Source organism: Dendrobates tinctorius, unplaced genomic scaffold (genome assembly GCF_039654945.1).
Source record: "Dendrobates tinctorius isolate UK_male_01 unplaced genomic scaffold, ASM3965494v1 ptg000120l, whole genome shotgun sequence".
Classification (NCBI taxonomy): domain Eukaryota; kingdom Metazoa; phylum Chordata; class Amphibia; order Anura; family Dendrobatidae; genus Dendrobates; species Dendrobates tinctorius.
The window spans coordinates 31,792,211-31,815,228 of record NW_027361788.1 but is presented as its reverse complement, the minus strand read 5'-3'; positions in this window follow the sequence as shown (position 1 = coordinate 31,815,228).

Sequence of the window (23,018 nt, the reverse complement as noted above, 5' to 3'; positions counted from 1 at the left end):
GTCTCTCCTTTACTGTTACATGCCCCTGATTACACCATCTGTTGTTAATGTACAGTATCACTCCTCCACCCTTCTTCTTACCGCACTTCACTCTGTCCCTGTCAGCCCGAACCATTTGAAACCCCGGTACCGATATACTTGAATCCGGGACGTCCTCATGCAACCAGGTTTCTGTAAAGCACATGAGACTGCATTCCCTGAACTCCTTCTGGGTCTTACTCAGAGCCAGCAGTTCATCCGACTTGTTACCAAGCGATCGTACATTACCCATGATGATGGATGGGACTGCAGGTTTAAACCTTCTCCTCCAGGACTTGGTCTTCTTGCCTGCTCTGCAACCTCTGAAAGGTCTCCTCATTTCCCGTGGAACATGTGGTATTGCAACTGCTGGAGAAGACTTTGTCCTGCGCATTTCCAGAAGACGACTCCTTGAATACACTACTCGATTAGCGACAGACCTAGGGACAACCATCCGATCAGTGATTCCATCCATCCCGGGAGACCTCTCCGTGGCATACTGTATACGGTGCTCTCCGCTGAGCACATATGGCTGTATCACTGACACAGGCTGTGGGCAGCAGCATACATCCGTCGGTAGTATTAGCTGAGATGGACCATATTGCGTACCCCAAAGTGGCCAATATTCAATAGGAGACATCTCACTTGTGATTTTTTTTCTCAGCCAAAATCGGACTGAGAAAAAAATTACAGCATGCTGCGTATTGCTGTGATTCTCTGACGAGACTTGCCAATGCAAGTCAATGGGTGTGAGAAAAAAATCAAGACAGCACTCGCACCATGTGATCACACTGACATGTTAGAATACAAAAGATAGAATACATGTATACACATAGAATAGGTATATATATATGTCAGTGACACACATATATATATATATATTTATATTTCATAGAGAGATACATAGTAGAATAGGCAGTGGCATAACTACAAAGTTATGGGCCCCGTTGCGAACTTTCAAATGCGGCCTCCCACATGCCAAAATACAAGCACATCTCCGCTCCGTACAACTTGAACACATGCGGCTCCGCTCCGTACACCTCGTACACACGCGGCTCTGCTCCGTACACCTCGTACACAAAGCTCTGCTCCATACACACACGACTCCGCTCCGTACACCTCGTACACACGCGGCTCCGCTCCGTACACCTTGTACACACACGGCTCTGCTCCGTACACCTCGTACACACAAGGCTCCACTTACCTCATATACACGCAGCTCCGCACCATACACCTCGAACACACACGGCTCTGCTCCGTACACCTCGTACACACACGGCTCCACTCACCTCATACACATGCAGCTGTGCGCCATACACACACGGCTCCACTCCGTACACAGACGACTCCTCTCCATACACCTCGTACACACACGGCTCCGCTCCGTACACCTCGTACACACACGGCTCCGGTCCGCACACCTCGAACACACATGGCTCTGCTCCGTACACCTCATACATAAGCGGCTGCGCTCTATACACACACGGCTCCGCTCCGTACACCTCGTACACACGCAGCTTCCCTTCCGTAAACCTCGTACACACACGGCTCTGCTCTTTACACCTCGTACACACACGGCTCCACTCACCTCATACACAAGTGGCTGTGCTCCATACACACACAGCTCCGCTCCGTACACCTCGCACACACACGGCTCCACTCACCTCGTACACACACGGTTGCGCTCCATACACACACGGCTCCGCTCCGTACACCTCGTACACACACGGCTCCGGTCCGCACACCTCGTACACACATGGCTCTGCTCCGTACACCTCATACATAAGATACACACACGGCTCCGCTCCGTACACCTCGTACACACGCAGCTTCCCTTCCGTACACCTCGTACACACACGGCTCTGCTCTTTACACCTCGTACACACACGGCTCCACTCACCTCATACACACGTGGCTGTGCTCCATACACACACAGCTCCGCTCCGTACACCTCGTACACACACGGCTCCACTCACCTCGTACACACACGGTTGCGCTCCATACACACACGGCTCCGCTCCGTACACCTCGTACACACACGGCTCCGGTCCGCACACCTCGTACACACATGGCTCTGCTCCGTACACCTCATACATAAGCGGCTGCGCTCTATACACACACGGCTCCGCTCCGTACACCTCGTACACACGCAGCTTCCCTTCCGTACACCTCGTACACACACGGCTCTGCTCTTTACACCTCGTACACACACGGCTTCACTCACCTCATACACACGCGGCTGTGCTCCATACACACACGGCTCCGCTCCGTACACCTCGTACACACACGGCTCTGCTCCGTACACGTCATACACACGGCTGCGCTCCATACACATACGTGTTGTGAATTCACTTTCTGACCTGCCTCTGGTTGCTAGTGAATTTAGTGGAGCTGGTTGTATTGACAGAGGAGTCGCGAGTTCTCTTTCCGGGCTCCCTCTGGTGGTTACTGCAGGTAATGGAGCTGATCTAATTGACAGAGGCCTGCCACCTGATAATGAGGACGACGATTGGACATCTGGAGTCTCTGACTGGATTTAAGACAGCCGACTCCCTCTATCCCTGCTGGTGATTTTTCCTGCCTCCTGAGGTTTTAGTTTCCAGTTCAGTCCCTGCGTGCTCAACTAAGTGTTCTTTGCTATTGTTCACATTTGATTTGGTTTTGTCTATTCAGTTTTGTGTGGTCAGCCAGCCCCGGCTGGGGCTGTGCTGAATTTCCATCCTTATGTTACTGTGTGTCAGTTTGTTTTTTTGTCCCTTATTAGATTGGCCTCTTTTTGCTCTGCTTTCAGAATATGCCAGAGTGCCGATATAGTGGGAGAAGTCTAGTGACTTCAGAGTTTTTGCTATCAGAAGTGTTGGACATTTTTGCTGGGTTTTTTGCGAGATTGCAGACAGTGTCTTTCCTTTCCTGTCCTTTCTAGTTAGTGTGGGCCCCATCGTTTGCTCAGCCTATTTTCCTACCTGTGTTTGTGTTTTCATCTTGTCTCACCGACAATATATGTTTGGGGGCTGTCTATTCCTTTGGGGTCTGCTCTGGGGCAGTTTAGGTTTCCCCTTTTCTTGCTTTAGGCTTATTTAGTTCTCCGGCTGTGTCGAGGTGTCTAGAATCATCGCAGGCACGCTCCACGGCTACTGCTAATTGTGTGGATAGGATCAGGGGTCTGCAATCCGCTTAGTTACCAACCTCTCTGGTTTTCTGTAGCTTAGCTTGGTCTTGTTTTCCTCCTCGGTTACCCAATCATAACACATACGGCTCCGCTCCATACACCTCGTACACACGCGGCTCCGCTCCGTACACCTCGTACACTCACGGCTCTCCTCTGTACACCTCGTACACACACGGCTCCACTCACCTCTTACACACGCGGCTACACTCCATACACAAGCGGCTCCGTACCGTACACCTCATACACACGCGGCACTGCTCCGTACACCTCGTACACACACGGCTCTGCTCCGAACACCTCGTACACACGCGGCTGCACTTCATACACATGCAGCTCCGCTCTGTACACCTCATACACACACGGCTCTGCTCCGTACACCTCGTACACACGCGGCTCCGCTCCGTACACCTCGTACACACAAGGCTCCGACCGTCAGCTGACGCTCCCTCTCCCATGATTCCCCACTCTGCCTCTGACACAGCGGGTGCGGGATGATGTCATCACGCTCTCACTGTGTGCCAGGCAGAGCAGGAGACAGGAGCTGGGAGCAGCGTGGGCACGAGGAGAAGGTGAGAATAGTGGTTTGGGTTTTTTAATGTATCAGTGTAAATACTGGACTGTGGGGCCATTCAGGGGGGCGGCTGTTATGATGAGTCACCGAAGGAGGAAAAAACAAAATACCAGCTAAGTCCAGAAAAACCAGAGAGGTTGGCAGCTATCGGATTGCAGACCCCTGAACCTATCCACAACAACTAGCAGGAGCCGTGGGGGGTTCCTACGGTGCCCTAGACCCCTCGATCACAGCCGGAGAACTATATAGCCTAAAGACAGAAAGGGGAAAAACTAAACTGCCCCAGAGCAGACCCCAAAGCAATAGGCAGCCCCATATAATGACGGTGAAGCAAGATGAAAACACTAACACAGATAGAAAGATAGGTTGAGCAAATGATGGGGCCCAAGCTAACTACATAGGACAGGATAGGAAAGCTGCTGTCTGCCATCCGCAAAAACCCTATCAAAATGAGCCAACCGACTGATAGGAAAAACAGGCCCTGAAGTCGCTAGGCTTCAAAAGACTATATCAGCACTCAGGTATATTCTGAAGACAGAGTAAAATATCAACAGATCAGAGACAAAAATGGAGTTCAGCTCACCCCCGGCCGGGATGGCAGAACTCCCAAAAAACAAGGCAAAACAAAAACAAAACTGAAGAGTACAAAGAAGAGCAGAAAAACTTAGCTTTGAGATGCAGGAATCAGACTGGTCTCCAAGAATCCAGCAGGAAAATCACCAGCCAGGAAGAAGGGCGTCGGCAGCCTTATATCCAGTCCTCAATTCCAGCCACCCAGTCATCATCTAGCTGCCCAGGTGTTTGGTAATCAGCCTCACTACCTTCCTTCACCAGAGGAGGGAGTTCATCAGACCTCAATGGTGAAGGGAAAAATGAACTCACAACAGTACCTCCCCCTTGAGGAGGGGTCACTGAACCCTCATCCATGCCACCAGGGCGATCCGGGTGAGCCAGATGAAAGGCACGCACCAATCTTTCGGCATGAATATCAGAGGCAGAGACCCAGGAATTATCCTCCTGACCATAACCCTTCCACTTAACCAAATACTGGAGTCTCCGTCTAGCCAGACGGGAATCCAGTATCTTCTCTACCTCATATTCCATGTTACCTTCAACCAATACAGGGTCCGGAGGTGCCACCCCAGGAACAACTGGTTCAACAAACCTCTTCAACAAGGACTTATGAAACACATTATGGATTTTAAATGTGACAGGAAGAGCCAAACGAAAAGAGACCGGATTAATAATCTCCAAAATCTTGTAAGGTCCAATAAATCTAGGCTTAAACTTAGGAGAAGCCACCTTCATAGCGATATTTTTTGATGACAACCAAACCATATCACCCACCTTAAACTGGGGACCAACGGTCCTACGCCGGTTGGAAAACCGCTGGGCCTTTTCCTGGGAGAGAGACAACTTATCCACTACTTGGTCCCAGATCTGGTGCATTCTCTCCACCACAGTGTCAACACCTGGGCAGGCAGAAGGCTCCACCTGCCCTGAAGAAAATCGAGGGTGAAAACCAAAGTTACAAAAAAAAGGTGACATCAAAGTGGCAGAACTAGCTCTATTATTTAAAGCAAATTCGGCCAAGGGCAAAAATGAAACCCAATCATCCTGATCGGCAGAAATAAAACATCTCAAATACGACTCCAAAGTCTGGTTTGTTCTCTCCATCTGCCCATTGGTCTGAGGGTGAAACGCAGAGGAGAAGGACAACTGAATTCCCAGCTTGAAACAGAAAGTCCTCCAAAATCTAGACACAAACTGAACTCCTCTGTCAGATACAATGTTCTCAGGAATCCCGTGCAAGCGAACCACCTGTTGCAAAAACAAGGGCACCAACTCAGAGGAAGATGGCAACTTAGGGAGTGGTACAAGATGGACCATCTTAGAGAATCTATCACAAATCACCCAAATAACAGTCATTCTCTGAGAGACAGGCATATCAGAGATAAAATCCATTGAAATATGGGTCCATGGCGTCCTGGGCACCGGAAAAGGCATCAACAAGCCACTAGAGCGAGAACAAGGTTTAGACCGGGAGCAAGTCCCACAGGACTGCACAAAATTCCTGACATCATGAGACAAGGCGGGCCACCAAAAAGACCGACTCACCAGATCTCTAGTACCAAAAATACCTGGATGACCAGCCAATGCAGAGCAATAAACTTCAGACATCACTCTCTTCCTCCACTGGTCAGGAACATACAACTTTCCACTGGGACAACGCTCAGGTTTTTCCTCCTGAAACTCTTCCAGAGCACGTCTCAAATCGGGCGAGATGGCAGAAAGAACTACCCCCTCGCCTAAGATGGTAGCAGGCTTAGTCACAACAGGAGAATCAGCAAGGAAACTCCTAGAGAGGGCGTCTGCCTTGACATTCTTAGTGCCGGGAAGAAAAGAGACCACAAAATCAAAACGTGTGAAAAACAAGGCCCACCTAGCCTGTCTAGGATTCAAGCACTTGGCCGACTCCAGGTAAATCAAATTCTTGTGGTCAGTAAGGACCACGACTTGGTGTTTGGCTCCCTCCAACCAATGTCTCCACTCCTCAAATGCCCATTTCATGGCCAACAGTTCCCGATTCCCCACATCATAGTTACGTTCGGATGGGGAGAACTTTCGGGAAAAGAAAACACAAGGATTCATTTTGGATGTCACAGGATCTTTTTGGGACAACACCGCTCCTGCACCAATCTCAGAAGCGTCCACCTCCACCTGAAACGGGAGTGAGACATCAGGTTGCCGCAAAACCGGAGCAGAAGTGAATCTTCACTTCAGCTCCTGAAAGGAAGAAACAGCCTCCGGAGACCAATTCAGCACATCAGCACCCTTCCTAGTCAAATCCATCAATGGCTCGGCAATACCAGAAAAATTAGCTATAAATTTCCGATAAAAATTAGCAAAACCCAAAAACTTCTGGAGGGCCTTCAAAGAAGTGGGCAGAACCCAATCATAAATGGCCTGTACCTTGGCCGGGTCCATTTCAATAGTTGACGGAGACAAAATAAATCCCAAAAATGAAATCCTCTGTACCCCAAAAATGCATTTCGATCCCTTGACATACAGGGAATTCTCCCTCAAAATCCGGAACACAGTCCAAACATGTTCCACATGAGAGTCCCAATTCTTGGAGAAGATCAAAATATCATCCAGATGATAATCAAAAATTTATCCACAAAGTCTCAGAATATATCGTTCATGAAGCACTGGAAGACAGAATGGGCATTAGTGAGCCCAAAAGGCATCACCAGGTACTCAAAATGTCCCTCCGGAGTATTAAACGCAGTCTTCCATTCATCCCCATGCTTAATGCGAATAAGATTATACGCCCCCCTGAGGTCAAGCTTGGTAAACCAGCAAGCACCTTTAACTCTGGAGAATAGATCAGAAATCAGGGGTAACGGATACTGATATTTAACAGTAATTTTGCTGAGGGCACGATAGTCAATACAAGGCCTTAATGAATCATCCTTTTTAGCCACGAAAAAAAACCCAGCACCTAAGGGTGAAGAGGATGGTCTAATATGACCCTTCTCCAATGCCTCCTTAATATAGGATCGCATAGCCTCGTGCTCGGGTACAGATAAATTGAAAAGCCGACCCTTGGGGAATTTACACCCCGGGTTCAGCTCAATTGCACAGTCTTAACTCCTATGAGGAGGCAAAGACGCAGACTCATTCTCACTAAATACATCATAAAAGTCAGCCAAATAGTCAGGAACATCATGCGACTGGGGAGAGGTGGAGAAAACAGGAGCATCACTAAGGGCACACCGACAACCCCAACTCACCACATACAAAGATTTCCAATCCAGAACTGGATTATGGATTTGCAACCAGGGAAACCCCAGAACAATGGTATCATGCAAATTATGCAACACCAAAAATCTGCAATTTTCTTGATGGTCTGGGGCGACCCGCATTACCACCTGGGTCCAAAACTGAGGTTTATTCTTCGCCAAAGGAGTAGCATCAATACCCCTCAAAGGGATAGGCGTCCGCAGAGGTGTCATAGGAAATCCACAACGTTTAGCAAAATCCAAGTCCATCAGGTTCAGAGCTGCTCCTGAATCCACAAAAGCCTTGGCGGAAAATGTGGACAGGGAGCAGATCAGAGTAATTGCCAGAAGAAACTTAGGTTGAACACCACCCACAGAAAACGTGTGTGCACAACGTTTCTCTCGTTTAGGGCAGACAGAAATAATATGCGAGGCATCTCCACAAAAAAAACACAGCTTATTACGCCTTCTGAACTCCTGACGTTGCACCCTAGACAAAACTCTATCACATTGCATAGGTTCAGACATTTGTTCAACAGGTGGTAACATCTCTCGTGTAGTTTTGCGTTCATGTAAATGCCGATCCACCTGAATGGCTAATGACATAGAATCGTCAAGACCAGAGGGAACAGGAAATCCCACCATAGTATCTTTTACAGTTTCTGACAAACCCTTCCGAAAGAGGGCTGCCAAGGCACCATCATTCCAGGTAGTAAGGACCGCCCACTTTCTGAATTTTTGACAGTACAACTCTGCCGAATCCCGACCCTGGCTTAATGCCAACAGGGTCTTTTCAGCCTGATCAATAGCATTAGGTTCATCATACAACAACCCCAAGGCTTGAAAAAATGCGTTCAAATTATTCAGAATAGGATCATCAGGTTTCAAAGGAAACGCCCAATCCTGGGGATCGCCGCGCAGCAAAGAGATGACAATTTTAACCTGCTGCGCGGAGTTCCCCGACGAGTTAGGCTTCAAGGCAAAAAATAATTTACAATTATTCTTGAAACTCAAGAATTTAGACCGATCCCCCAAAAATACATCAGGAGTAGGAATCTTTGGTTCAGCAGCATGTGAATGAGCAAGATAGGCGGAAATTCCCCGCACTTCAGCAGCGAGCTGCTCCACACGATCAGACAATTGCTTAATCTCCATTGAGAGAAAAATTCCCCCTACGGCCTCAGAGATATAGAGGAAAAATTATGCACACAAAAAAAAAAAAAATTCTGACACTTTTTTTTTTTTACAATTCTCTCCTGCTATTGAGTACCCTAGGATCTGCGGTATGGCTGGTGATTCTGTTATGATGAGTCACCGAAGGAGGAAAAAACAAAATACCAGCTAAGTCCAGAAAAACCAGAGAGGTTGGCAGCTATCGGATTGCAGACCCCTGAACCTATCCACAACAACTAGCAGGAGCCGTGGGGGGTTCCTACGGTGCCCTAGACCCCTCGATCACAGCCGGAGAACTATATAGCCTAAAGACAGAAAGGGGAAAAACTAAACTGCCCCAGAGCAGACCCCAAAGCAATAGGCAGCCCCCAACATATAATGACGGTGAAGCAAGATGAAAACACTAACACAAATAGAAAGATAGGTTGAGCAAATGATGGGGCCCAAGCTAACTACATAGGACAGGATAGGAAAGCTGCTGTCTGCCATCCGCAAAAACCCTATCAAAATGAGCCAACCGACTGATAGGAAAAACAGGCCCTGAAGTCGCTAGGCTTCAAAAGACTATATCAGCACTCAGGTATATTCTGAAGACAGAGCAAAATATCAACAGATCAGAGACAAAAATGGAGTTCTGCTCACCCCCGGCCGGGGATGGCAGAACTCCCAAAAAACAAGGCAAAACAAAAACAAAACTGAAGAGTACAAAGAAGAGCAGAAAAACTTAGCTTTGAGATGCAGGAATCAGACTGGTCTCCAAGATTCCAGCAGGAAAATCACCAGCCAGGAAGAAGGGCGTCGGCAGCCTTATATCCAGTCCTCAATTCCAGCCACCCAGTCATCATCTAGCTGCCAAGGTATTTGGTAATCAGCCTTACTACCTTGCTTCACCAGAGGAGGGAGTTCATCAGACCTCAATGGTGAAGGGAAAAATGAACTCACAACAGGCGGCTATATACTGTGCTGGACTGTATACTGTGCTGGGCTGTATACTATGCTGGGCTGTATACTGTGCTAGGCTGTATACTATGCTGGGCTATATGCTATGCTGGGCTGTATACTATGCTGGGCTGTATACTGTGCTGGGCTGTATACTATGCTGGGCTGTATACTATGCTGGGCTATATGCTATGCTGGGCTGTATACTATGCTGGGCTATATACTGTGCTGGGCTGTATACTATGCTGGGCTGTAAACTGTGCTGGGCTATATACTGTGCTGGGCTGTATACTGTGCTGGGCTATATACTATGCTGGGCTGTATACCATGCTGGGCTGTATACCGTGCTGGGTTATATACCATGCTGGGCTATATACCATGCTGGCCTATATACTATGCTGGGCTGTATACTGTGCTGGGCTATATACTTTGCTGGGCTATATACCATGCTGGGCTGTATACCATGCTGGGCTTTATGCTGTGCTGGGCTATATACTGTGCTGGGCTGTATACTATGCTGGGCTATATACCATGTGGTGCTGGGCTATATACCATGCTGGGCTATTTACCTTGTGGTGATGGGCTATATACCATGGTGGTGCTGTGCTATATACCATGGTGGTGCTGTGCTATACACCATGGTGGTGCTGTGCTATATACTGTGTGGTGCTGTGCTATATACCGTGTGGTACTGTGCTATATACTGTGTGGTGCTGTGCTATATACCTTGTGGTGTTGGGCTATATACCATGTCTGGCTGTGCTATATACCATGTGGGGCTGTGCTATATACCATGTGGTGCTGTGCTATATACCATGTGGTGCTGGGCTATATACTATGCGGCTGTGTTATATACCAAGGGGGGTACATTTTACATTATATTCTATGGGGGAGGCTGTGTTATATAATATGGGGGGCTACATTATATTCTATGGGGGACTATATTATATTTATTATATTCTATGTGGGGGTGATTGCATCATACTCTATGAGGGGGCTACATTATACTATATGAGGAGGCTACATTGTATTCTATGGGGGGCTGCATTATATTCTATAGGGGGCTAGATTATATTATATGGAGGCTTTATTATTTTCTATGGGGGCTGCATTATACTATATGAGAAGGGCTACATTGTATTCTATGCAAGGGCTACATTATACTATATAAGGGGCTGCATTATACTCTATGAGGGGGTTGCCATATATTCTATGGAGGGGCTGCATTATATTCTATGGGGAGGGTTACATTATATTCTGTGGAGTGGCTCCATTATACTCTGAGGGGTAGCTGCATTATGCAGGGGTCTCAAACTCGGCAGAGTAAATGGGCCGCACATAAAAAAAAATTTAAGCTGGCGGGCCGCATTCCTTTCAAACTTAATACAGTCACAATTGATAGCGGTATCTAAGGGGTTAAACGGCCGCGATCGGTGCTAATACCGATCATGGCCGTTCAAATAGTTTGTCAGCTGCGATGTACAGCTTACCTCAGCGGATGATAGTGTCGGTTCTGCATGTGAGCCGGCGCTATCATCTCACTGTACACGCACAGCCACAGTCACCTGCAAAATCCAGCAATGGGGGGAAAGTTACGCCTCCAAACTCTACGCGCTGGTGTGATGTCATTACACAGCGCCAGAGGGATGTCATCACGCAGGGCCACAGCCACTACGGAGCAGCACACTCCTCCTCTCCTCTAGTGTGAACAGTGGCATAACTACAAAGTTATGGGCCCTGTTGCGAACTTTCAAATGGGGCCCACCCCATGCCAAAATACACGCACATCTCCGTTCAGCACACCTCGTACACACGCGGCTCTGCTCCACACACCTCGTACACACGTGACTCTGTGCACCTCGTACATGCGCGGCTCCGCTCCATACACTTCATACACACACGACTCCGTTCCGTACACACATGGCTCTGCTCCCTACACCTCGGTCCTTGTACACACACGGCTCCACTCCATACACCTCATACACATGCGGCTCCGCTCCATACACCTCATACACACGCGGCTCTGCTCCGTACACCTCGTACACATGTGGCTCCACTCCGTATACCTCGTACACACGGCTCCACTCTGTACACCTCGTACACACGCAGCTCCGCTCCGTACACCTTGAACACACGCAGCTCCGCTCCGTACACCTCGGTCTTCATACACACACGGCTCGGCTCAGTACACCTCCGTCTTCGTACACACACGGCTCCGCTCCTTACACCTCGTACACACACGGCACCTCTCCGTACACCTCATACACACACAGCTCTGCTACATCCACCCTGTAAACCCCTCCTGACTCCACACAGAAACTTACCCAGCACCATGACAACCAGCACAGACGAAGAAGCAGCGTTCTGCATACACTGAAGCCTGATCATGTGACCCCCTGACTCCTCCCCCTCCTGTGACCTCATCACAGGTCCTGTGCACGCAGAACACACAGCCATCGCGTGCTCCTGGATGGCTGTGTGCCTTCCCCCTTCTACCTGCCTCAGGGGGTGAGACATGTGGTGCACCGCGGGCCGCAGATGACTGCCTCAGGGGCCGGCCCGTGGGCCGCGTGTTTGAGACCTCTGCTCTAAAGGGTGGCTGCATTATACTATAAGAGGGGGGCGGCATTAAATTCTATGGGGGTTACATTATATTGTATGGGGGGCTGTATTATACTCTGTGGGGTGGCTGCATTGTGCTATATGTGGGCTGCATTATACTGTATCGAGGACTATGGGGAATACATTATATGAAGAACTATGGTGTGCATTATACTATGGGAAGTGAATTGTACTACATGGATGACTGGCGGTGCTTTATACTATATGGAGCACTATTATACTGTATGGAGGACTAAGCAGTGTATTTTAATATATGGAGGACTATGGGGAGTGTATTATACTATATGGAGAACTGAGTGTATTTTAATGGAGGGCTATGAAGAGTGTATTATATTGAGGACTATGGGGAGTGTATTATACTATATGGAGGACTGAGGAGTGTATTATACAATATGGAGGACTGAGGAGTTTATTATACTATATGGAGGACTATAGGGAGTGTATTATACAATATGGAGGACTATGGGGAGTGTATTGTACAATATGGAGGACTATGGGGAGTGTATTATACAATATGGAGGACTGAGGAGTGTATTATACAATATGGAGGACTGAGGAGTGTATTATACTATATGGAGGACTATAGGGAGTGTATTATATAATATGGAGGACTGAGGAGTGTATTATACATTATGGAGGACTGAGGAGTGTATTATTCTATATGGAGGACTATGGGGTTCATTATATTATATGGAGGACTATGGGGTGTAAATTGTAGATGTGCTGCTGATAACATGATACTGTATGTTGATCTGTTAGTGATCCATTAGTGATCATTCTGTCCCCATCAGTCTTTCTCAGACGGTGGAAAGAGGCCAGGAAACAAGTGTTGAACGACTTCAATATTGTCGACCACAGTCATTTAGCGTCCTGAACTCAGCGCATGTAAATACAATCGAAATGCTTCTGTGTGATGTGCAATATGTTAGCATTCTATATTCTATACTGTACCCGGCATCTGCCGGCTTTTAAGCTATCTATCTATCTATCTATCTATCTATCTATCTATCTATCTATCTAGGATTATTTGGTTTTTAAACAATGTGTACAGTTGTGTTTTACAATGCTATTTTAACATGAGTTTTTACATAGAGAGAACTGCTGTATGTAAAAGCTTCTGTTAAAATCGCATTGCATACGGATTGCATACACATGTCATACGCATGTCATACGGATGTTCCGTGGAAAAATCGCACAGAAATCGCATTATTATTATTATGTATTTATATAGCACCATTGATTCCATGGTGCTGTACATGAGAAAGGGTTACATACAAATTACAGATATCACTTACAGTAAACAAACTAACAATGACAGACTGATACAGAGGGGAGAGAGGACCCTGCCCTTTCGGGTTTACATGCTACAGGATGGTGGGGAAGGAGACAGTAGGTTGGTGGGTTGCAGCAGTTCCGGTGTTGGTTGAGGTGATATCACCGGTAGTGGTGAGAGAGAAGGAGGTAGCGGGGTCATTGCAGGCTGTAGGCTTTCTTGAAGAGATGGGTTTTCAGGTTCCGTCTGAAGGATCTAAATGTGGTTGATAGTCGAACTTGTTGGGGCAAAGAATTCCAGTAATTCCAGAATTACACTCGCATGACACTCGCAAGACACTCGCATAGCACTTGTTCGTTTTTTTTCTCGTAAATGGGTATGAGCCCTTACAGATACATTGCCAATTGCATTTCATTTTACTGCATGAAATAATTGTAGACTTGCACAAGGCTGGGATGGGTTAGAGGACAATAGACAAGCAGCTTGGTGAGAAGACAACAACTGTTGGCACAACTATTAAAAAATGGAAGAAACACGACACAATTGTCAGTCTTCCTTAGTCTGGGGCTACATGCAGATCTCGCCTTGTGGGGTAAGGACGATTCTGAGAAAGGTCAGGTATCAGCCCACAACTACATGGGAGGACCTGGTCAATGACCTGAAGAGAGCTGGGACCACAGTCTCAAACGTTACCGTTATGAATACACTATGCCGTCATGAATTAAAATCCTGTAGGGCAGTGGTCCCCAACCTTTTTTGCACCAGGGACCGGTTTCAAGCAAGACCATTCTTCCATGGCCCGGCAGGGCGGGGATGGAGGTGTGGCAGGGGCGGGGCTTTGGTCACAAGGGGGCAGGGCTATGGACGCGGTTGTAGTTTAGCAGTGCATACTTATAATTAAATAACATTTATAATGTGGCTCAACTCACCATAGATTTTGAATGAGTGCTCCATCACCCCCATCCTTGCCTGCTCCATCACCCCATCATTGCCTTCACCCCATCACTCCCTTCTCCCCATCATTGCCTTCACCCCATCACTCCCTTCTCCCCATCATTGCCTTCACCCCATCACTGCCGTCTCTCCATCATTGCCTTCACCCCATCACTCCCTTCTCCCCATCATTGCCTTCACCCCATCACTGCCGTCTCTCCATCATTGCCTTCACCCCATCACTGCCATCTCTCCATCACTCCCATCAATGCCTTCTCTCCATCACCCCCATCATGGCCTTCTCCCATTACCCCCTCATGGCCTTCTCCCATCAGCCCAGGCATCATGGCCTTCTCTCCCCATCACGGTCTTCTCCTCATGTCCCCATCTCCTCCAGGGCCAGGCTCCACCTACACAAACACAGACACACACACATACATACACACACACACACACATACATGTACACACAGACAGACATACATACACACACCACCTCTCTCCTCTCACCTGTCGCAGCATCGCCCGCGCTTCCTCGCTCTGACACAGCAGCGGCGCGCTCCTCTCTGTGTCAGTCAGAGACAGGAAGCGCGGGCGGCGGGCAGGAAGCTGGATGGGTCCTTGCAGCTCCGCTCCTGCTATTCCCTCTTGCAGGCAGCGGAGCTGCTTGGATCGCTCCCTGGCCGCCGCTACACATGAGGGCAGTCATTGCTGCGCGCCGCCCCAGCCCCCGCTACGCCACTGACCGCCCCTGGCTCCCCTTGTGTCCGCGGACCGGCAAGGGCACTGCAGCGGCCCGGTGCTGGGCCGCGGACCGACGGTTGGGGACCCCTGCTGTAGGGCACACAAGGTCCTCCTACTCACGCCAGCACATGCCGTGCTCAAAGGAAGAAGGAGTACAACCCCAAGTACACAGCTGTGAAGCATAGTGGGGGAAGCATCATACTTTGTGGGTGCTTTTCTGAAAAAGGGACAGGAAGGCTGCATCATATTGAAGGGAGAATGGATGGGGTCACATATAGCCAGATTTTAACCAACAACATCCCTCACTCAGTAGGATCATTGAGTATGAATCATGTCTGGGTCTTCCAGCATGATCCAAAACACACAGCCAGGACAACTAAGGAGTGGCTTCATAAGAAGCATTTCAAGGTTCTGGAGTCACCTAGCCAGTCTGCAGACCTGAACCCAATAGAAAATATGTGGAGGGAGCTGAAACTCAATGTTTCCCAGTGACAGCCCTGAAACCTGAAAGATCTGGAGAAGTTCTGTGTGGAGGAGTGGGCCAAAATCCCTGCTGCAGTGTATGCAAACTTGGTCAAGAACAACAGGAAACGTCTGAATTCTGTAATTGCAAACAAAGGTTTCTGGACCAAATATATTAAGTTCTGTTTTTCTATTGTAATGAAGTGCAAATGAATTATGTAAAAATCATACAATGTGATTCTCTGGGTTTTTTTGTGGTTGTTTTTCAGATTCTGTCTCTCACAGTTGAAGTGTACCTATGATAAAAATTATATTCTTTGTAGGTGCGAAAATTTGCAAGATTGGCAGTTTATCAAATATTTATTTTCACCACTGTGTTTGTGTGTGTGTGCATACATATATATGTATGTATATGTATATATATATATATATATATATATATATATATATATAGTCGTACACTGCTCAAAAAACTAAAAGGGAACACTTAAACAACAGAATATAACGCCAAGTAAATCAAGCTTCTGTGAAATCAAACTGTCCACTTAGGAAGCAACACTGATTGACAATCAATTTCACACGCTGTTGTGCTAATGGAATAATAATAATAACAATATTTATTTTTATATAGCGCTAACACATTCCGCAGCGCTTTACAATTTGCACACATTTTCATCACTGTCCCCGATGGGGCGCACAATCTAAATTCCCTATCAGTATGTCTTTGGAGTGTGGGAGGAAACCGGAGTGCCTGGAGGAAACCCACGCAAACACGGGGAGAACATACAAACTCCTTGCAGATGTTGTCCTTGGTGGGATTCAAACCCAGGACCCCAGCGCTGCAAGGCTGCAGCGCTAACCACTGAGCCACCGTGCTGCCCTAATGGAATAGACAACAGATGGAAATTATTGACAATTATCAAGACACCCTCAATAAAGGAGTGTTTCTGTAGGTGGGGACCACAGACCATGACCACATCTCAGTACCAATACTTTCTGGCTGATGTTTTGGTCATTTTTGAATGTTGGTTGTGCTTTCACACTCGTGATAGCATGAGACGGACTCTACAACCCACACAAGTGGCTCAGGTAGTGCAGCTCATCCAGGATAGCACATCAATGCGAGCTGTGGCAAGAAGGTTTGCTGTGTCTGTCAGCGTAGTGTCCAGAGGCTGGAGGCGCTACCAGGAGACAGGTCAGTGCACCAGGAGATGTGGAGGGGGCCTTAGGAGGGCAACAACCCTGCAGCAGGATGCTACCTCTGCCTTTGTGTAAGGAGGAACAGGAGGAGCACTGCCAGTGCCCTGCAAAATGACCTCCAGCAGGCCACAAATGTGCATGTCTCTGCACAAATGGTTACAAACCGACACCATGAGGATGGTCTGAGGGCCCGAAGTCCACAGATGGGGGTTGTGCTCACAGCCCAACACCGTGCAGGACACTTGGCATTTGCCACAGAACACCAGGATTGGCAAATTCACCACCAGTGCCCTGTGCTCTCCACAGATGAAAGCAGGTTCACACTGAGCACATGTGACAGACGTGACAGAGACTGGAGACACCATGGAGAGCGATCTGCTGCCTGCAGCATCCTTCAGCATGACTGATTTGGCAGTGGGTCAGTAATGGTGTGGGGTGGCATTTCTTTGGAGGACTGCACAGCCCTCCATGTGCTTGCCAGAGGTAGCTTGACTGCCATTAGGTACCGAGATGAGATCCTCAGATCCCTTGTGAGACCATATGCTGGTGTGGTTGGCCCTGGGTTCCTCCTAATGCAGGACAATGCCAGACCTCATGTGGCTGGAGTGTGTCAGCAGTTCCTGCTTCCCAGTAGAAAAAATAAAGTTGGATTCCAAATGGCCAGCATCAAAATGGCCGTCATGGTCACTACCAATCTTGAAAACGTTTCCCCCTTCCCATATACTAATGTGCCACAAACAGGAAGTTGATATCACAACCATTCCCATTTTATTTAGGTGTATCCATATACATGGCCCACCCGAGGAAGCCCACGCAAAACGCGCGTCTGGGCTGCAGCAGGACACACACACTGGCAGTAAACTATGGGTAAGACATGCATTTCCTTATTAGGGTTTCTTTAATTGTGATTTATACCTGAGTGACAGTGATTTAATAGCTTTTTGGCGTTTCACTTGAAACTCTTCTCTTGCACTTTATATGCACTATGCACTTTTTTGTAATATACCTATATTGAGTTCATTATCTTTTTTGTGCAAATCCCTATTGAGGTTTGTTTGCCAATACCAATGCTGCTAAAACAGTGTTGATGTGACCTTCACACATGAGCTTTTGGAGTACGCTTTGTGTCTCTGAGTCTGTATATTACAGTATTTTGTCATTTATGTGGATATTAATAATAATAATAATAATAATAATAATAAAATCTTTTGATATTTTTTACAATTTTGGACTTTTTACTCCGTTTTTTAGTGTAGGATTCACATTTGTAAACATGCAATGCTTTATCGCTCATTACTTCACCCCAAACACACATGATACACCATTTGAAAGGTAAACTTGCTCCCTTCAGCAAGAAAACAGCCAAACAAACCACATATTCACGATTTTATCACTAAATACAGTTTAAATACTCATTTTCATAAACCTGTAGAAAGACACAATGACCTGCAGGTGGCACCTCAACCGGAAATCATTTTTTGGCCTCTACTTATCAAAATAATTTATTGTATTACCAATCTACATATATAAATACCTGTCTGTGTTCATCAGCTCATGTAATACATTTACATTTGACCAGTTTGCTTTTACTGAAATTGCCTGCACCCCCGACAACCAATGTGCGAAAATTTCTTACAGGCAGGGAATTTAGATTGTGAGCCCCATGGGGAAAGAGATGATATAGTAAACTGTAAAGCACTGTGTAATATGTTGGCGCTATATAAAAAATAAAAATAAAAACTATATATACACTCACTGGCCACTTTATTAGGTACACCTGTCCAACTGTGTGTTAAGACTTAATTTCTAATCAGCCAATCACATGGCGGCAACTCAGTGCATTTAGGCATGTAGACATGGTCAAGACAATCTCCTGCAGTTCAAACCGAGCATCAGTATGGGGAAGAAAGGTGATTTGAGTGCCTTTGAACGTGGCATGATTGTTGGTGCCAGAAGGGCTGGTCTGAGAATTTCAGAAACTGCTGATCTACTGGGATTTTCACGCACAACCATCTCTAGGGTTTACAGAGAATGGTCCGAAAAAGAAAAAAAATCCAGTGAGCGGCAGTTCTGTGGCCGGAAATGCCTTGTTGATGCCAGAGGTCAGAGGAGAATGGGCATACTGGTTCGAGCTGATAGAAAGGCAACAGTGACTCAAATTGCCACCCGTTACAACCAAGGTAGGCAGAAGAGCATCTCTGAACGCACAGTGCGTCGAACTTTGAGGCAGATGGGCTACAGCAGCAGAAGACCACACTGGGTACCACTCCTCTCAGCTAAGAACAGGAAACTGAGGCTACAATTTGCACAAGCTCATCGAAATTGGACAGTAGAAGATTGGAAAAACGTTGCCTGGTCTGATGAGTCTCGATTTCTGCTGCGACATTCGGATGGTAGGGTCAGAATTTGGCGTAAACAACATGAAAGCATGGATCCATCCTGCCTTGTATCAACGGTTCAGGCTGGTGGTGGTGGTGTCATGGTGTGGGGAATTTTTTCTGGGCACTCTTTGGGCCCCTTGGTACCAATTGAGCATCGTTGCAACGCCACAGCCTACCTGAGTATTGTTGTTGACCATGTCCATCCCTTTATGACCACAATGTACCCAACATCTGATGGCTACTTTCAGCAGGATAATGCGCCATGTCATAAAGCTCGAATCATCTCAGATTGGTTTCTTGAACATGACAATGAGTTTACTGTACTCAAATGGCCTCCTCAGTCACCAGATCTCAATCCAATAGAGCATCTTTGGGATGTGGTGGAACGGGAGATTCGCATCAGGGATGTGCAGCCGACAAATCTGCGCCAACTGTGTGATGCCATCATGTCAATATGGTCCAAAATCTCTGAGGAATGCTTCCAGCACCTTGTTGAATCTCTGCCACGAAGAATTGAGGCAGTTCTGAAGGCAAAAGGGGGTCCAACCCGTTACTAGCATGGTGTACCTAATAAAGTGGCCATTGAGTGTATATATATATATATATATATATATATATACTGCTCAAAAAAATAAAGGGAACACTTAAACTCCCAGTCAGTCACACTTCTGTGAAATCAACACTGATTGTGATTTAATTTCTCCTGCTGTTGTGCCAATGGAATAAACAACAGGTAGAAATGATAGGAATGACACTAACGGCCATGTGTCTGCTCAGTAAGAGTGTCTAGTGTTCCCTTTATTTTTTGAGCAGTGTATATATACTGTATTTTTCGGATTATAAGATGCACTTTTTTTCCCCAAATTTGGGGGGAAATGGGGGTGCGTCTTATAATGCAGATATACCTTACTGGCCGCGGTGGAGCAGGGTCTCAGAGTCGCTGCTGGAGGAGGCAAGAGTGGTGCGTTGCTTAGGGCTGCAGGCTGGGATGAGGGGGTGTCACGATGTGCACCGCTGTGGGTGAAAATGGCTGCGGTGCTCTGTGGTGTAGGGGGGGCTCCGCCGGTATTTTGTGAAAGCCCAGAGCCCCCGCATATCCATTACTGTGATGCGGTGGCCTTCGGGAAAATGGCCGCCGCTACCTGTGCATATGTAAGATGGTCAGGGCCTAGCCCTGTAAATGTTGCTAATAGTTAAATGTATATGACTGCCATATTTGTATGTGTCACGTATATATATAACTAGCTGAAGAGCCCGGCGCTGCCCGGGCATAGTAACTAACTGTGGTTAGTTATAGCAAATTATAATTATCCTCCATCCCATAGTCCCGTGCCCATATACCCATCATACATATCCACGATCCCATAGGCCCGTGCCCATATACCCATCATACATATCCTCCATCCCATGGTCCCATGCCCATATACCCATCATACATATTCTCCATCCCATAGTCCCATGCCCATATATCCATCATACATATTCTCCATCCCATAGTCCCATGCCCATATACCCATCATACATATTCGCCATCCCATAGTCGAGTGCCCATATACCCATCACACATCCTTCATCTCATAGTCCCATGCCCATATACCCATCACACATATCCTCCATCCCATAGTCCCGTGCCCATATACCCATCATACATATCCGCCATCCCATAGTCCCATGCCCATATACCCGTCATACATATCCTCCATCCCATAGTCCAGTGCCCATATACCCATCACACATCCTCCATCCCATAGTCCCGTGCCCATATACATATCCACCATCCCATAGGCCCGTGCCCATATACCCATCATACATATCCTCCATCCCATAGTCCCATGCCCATATACCCATCATACATATCCTCCATCCCATAGTCCCGTGCCCATATACCCATCATACATATCCGCCATCCCATGGTCCCGTGCCCATATACCCATCACACATCTTTCATCTCATAGTCCCATGCCCATATACTCATCATACATATCCTCCATCCCATAGTCCTGTGCCCATATACCCATCATACATATCCGCCATCCCATAGTCCAGTGCCCATATACCCATCACACATCCTCCATCCCATAGTCAACCATTATGACATCATAATGAGTGGCGGGGCTTGTAATCTATGGTGACATCTGCATCGCCATGGCAACCATTATGACATCATAATGAGGGGCGGGGCTAGATACGCACACACTGTTTCCCCATTATGCAAATAGGGGCATTATGACATAATGAGGGGCGGGGCTTGACACGCACACACTTTTTCCCCAGTATGTAGATAGGGGCAAAATTGTTTGGTGAATTGGAATGCGCGGGGTTAAAATTTCGCCTCACAACATAGCTTAGGACTCTCGGGGTCCAGACGTGTGACTGAGTCAAATTTTGTGGCTGTAGCGGCGACGGTGCGGATGCGTATCCCGGACATACACACACACATACATAGACACATACATACATACATACACACTTTGAGCTTTATATATTAGATTGTGACGTATTTACGTATCTGTGTATTATATGTAAGTTAGGGACAGTGCAGTTAGGGCAAAGGCCACTAGATGCGGGCACTGAGTACACTGCATAGGAAAGCAGAGTTGTAGGACACTTAGAGGTTAATTGTAGGAGTGGTAGCTGGGGAATAAGCTAGACAGATTTCCTGGTTATAGTCAGTCGGGCGTAGACCCCTGGTGTGCTCAGGTGGCCTTGGAGCCTGAGCTGCAGGAGATCAGTCAGTCGAGGGTAGACCCCTTGTGCTGCTCAGATGGTCTTGTGCCTGAGCTGCATAGCTGCCACACAATGTATGAAGTGGAACCCCAGCCTTCCATAGTAGATGGTGGAAGAATTGAGAAGAGTAGAGTAAAGTGTATGGTATCTGCAGCAACGTAGTGAAGATGTCAGTGAAGAAGTTACTGATGAAGTGTCAGCAGAAGTCTGGGTGCTGAAGAAGTAGTCGTGGGCCACCAGTGAGTGCGCGGGCAGGATAACTAAAAGGGGGTGGACGACCTAGTAGATGATTATTTCAGTGTCTGGGCTGAAGTCGGTTCCAGGGAGATAGGTTGAAGTGCTGTTTTCACCGGGTGTGTATTGGATGTGCTGTGTCCTGAAGAGAATAAATCTTTATTGTTTGAAGTTATCCAGGGCTCTGCCTCCATTCCTTTGAACTCCAGGAAGAATGTGGGACGCACCAGGGAAGAAGCAGCAGACAGCACAGTAAGTACAGAATGTGCTGATGTGTCTACCCCCCGGCAGTATTATTACACATGCTCAGAATGAAATCTCGGCAACGAGATCTCGTCTCCAGATCTCTGAAGATCTCGTCACTTCTAATCGAGTAGAGGATTGTCCAGTTGTGAAAGTGAAGGTGTGAGGGCGAGGGCCTGGAAAGCTTATTTCAAAGGGGACTGTCCGGTTAAGCATGTGGACACTGTGAGGGGGCGAAGGCCTGGAAGGCCAGTGTGAGAATGAGCCTTACAGACAGAATCGGGGAAGTGGTCCTAAGAGTGTGATCGTGTCTGAAATGTGGACTGTTCCTATTGTTTGTTTTTTTCTCGAGGAGACTGTGTATACCTAGTACACACTACTGTAGAGCTCTCAGTGATGTCTGGCCTGCCTTCTTACACCAGCACATTGAACATTCAGGAATATGGAAAGGCTGGGGCTGGATTTAAGTGAAAATGTTCTGAGGAAGACGGCAAATTAGAGTCACATTGGTCGCTCGAGTTGGCCATGATGAGTACTTTTTCACT